The sequence below is a fragment of the Chaetura pelagica genome, unplaced genomic scaffold, assembly GCF_000747805.2.
Source record: "Chaetura pelagica isolate M959 unplaced genomic scaffold, ChaPel_1.0 scaffold35, whole genome shotgun sequence".
Taxonomy (NCBI): Eukaryota; Metazoa; Chordata; class Aves; order Apodiformes; family Apodidae; genus Chaetura; species Chaetura pelagica.
In genome coordinates, this window is record NW_009953383.1 from 94,855 (window position 1) to 96,900 (window position 2,046).

Sequence of the window (2,046 nt, forward strand, 5' to 3'; positions counted from 1 at the left end):
AGCGCTGGTTCCGCTCCCAGCGCCCGCCCCGCCGGGGTTTGTGGCCCGAGGCTCTTCCTGCGCGGTCGCTGCGCGCGTGAGGGCAGAGGCAGGAGCTGCCCCGGGCTGGAACCGGCCAGCAGGTTGTCTGAGGAGCTCCTGACTCACAGAAACACCCAACGTCCCTGGCCGGGAAGCCAGAGTCCGTGTGTGCTGCGGCCCATGTGCTTCCCGAAGGCTCGGGCTGCCCGTGGCCGGGGATGGCATCCGCTGGGTGGAACTGCACCTGGGTGTGATGGAGGCAGGACCTGCAGTGCCAACCTGCTCCAGCACAGCCCGGCCATTTGAGGAACACTCTGGAGCCTCATCCCGGCTTTCCAGGTAACACAAATCCCGCCGGTGTCCCTTGGAGCCCTGGCTGACTGCAGCAGTGCGGGGGCCCTGGCACTGCCAAGGCTCCTTTGCAACAGGGGCTGCAGCCAGGACCTGCAGACACCCTCGGGGGCCTCTGCAGGCTGTGCTGGGCCTGCTGGCCCCACCTTCATCCTCTCCATGGCCCACCAACTTCCCGTGCAGTGGGACCTGTGGGGTCCTGCCAGCTGGGGACTGAACTTCTGCTCCACAGGCCGGGCTCTGCATCTTGCCCACCCGTTCTCACACCTGGCTGAGCCCACCTGCCCCACCAGGGGGACAGGGCTCAGTGCAGCCCCTTGCACCAGGCTGAAATCTTGAGGTTCACTGCGTTGCTGACAGCTCTGTTGTTACCTGCTCACCACTGGCGTGTCTGGCAAGGCCACATCCCAGGAAGAGGCACTGGAATGCCAAGCTGTGAGTCCCATTATGAGTTTCAGGACAAGCAAGGCTGAGAGCTGCCCAAAAGACAAGAGGAGGCTCTTTTGTATCCCCCCCTTATGGCCACTTGGAGACAGGATCGTTGTGTCAGACACTTGCCTTCCTGCAAATAGCAGAACCTTCCTGTCTGCGGAAGGTTTTGGGTTATTTTTAGACTTCTCAGTGATTTACTCTCCTGCACCCCAGTGATAATGCAAGCCTACGTTTAAATAAGCATCTGGAGCTGTAACTTAATGTTAAATTAAAATTCCCCGTTATAAAACACAAGCCTAAGAGATGCAAATGGCTAAGCTGTGTTTTCCCTGCAATGGTTTAAGCAACATATTTTAACACGAATTAAGCAACACCGGGCCCTGCCTCCAGAGGAGACATCACTCACCACAGCAACTTGAGAATAACTTCCCAAAGTGAGACTCTAGTTTGAAATAAAATGTGTTTTGTTTAAGAATAAATGCAATCAGTTCACAGCAAAGGGGACGAGTAAACTGCAGAACAGTTAGTCTGGAAAAGGATGTCAATCAGTTTCCCAGCTAGATGTGTCCTTGGGGAGAGAAAGAGTATTTTCAGCCACTTCCAGCACAAACAGCAGTAGCAGACAGTACTTAAATTCCTGCTATTTCCTTCTTGAGAGGAGAGAGGAATATTTCAGTTGAAAGAAAACTAACAGAGTGGCAGTGGACTGACACAAACCAAACTCTCCCTGTGCTGTAACTGAGGCTCAAACCACCCGGGGAGGCAGCCCCAGGGGTTTGATCGCCGCCTTCAGAACCGCCGGGGCCGGGAGGGCGGCAGGAACACGAGTCTCACACCATTCAGGGCAGGATGTCCCGCTCCTCCCGTGCCCGGTGACCTTCCCAGGAGTCGGGCTGCGTGCGGGTCTGCGCAGTGCGGCGGTTTATCAGCGCACCTGGGGAACGGGAGATCGGGACACGCTCGAGCTTTCTAGTCACGGGCAGTAAAGCCAACGGACCGAAACCCAGGAGCGGGAGCGAACGGGAGGCAGCGGGAGCCACCGCAGGGACGCGATCATTGGCCACACACGACTGACCCGCTGAGCGCCTCGGGCTCCGAGCGCCGGCACCGCTGCTGCCTGCGGGGGGGAACCGCCCGCTTCCCCTCGGTGCTGCGGCCAGACCCGGGCAGGGACCCCGGGCAGGGACCCCGGGCAGGACCCCCGCGGGCCCCGCCGCCGCGGGACTACACGTCCCGGCAGCC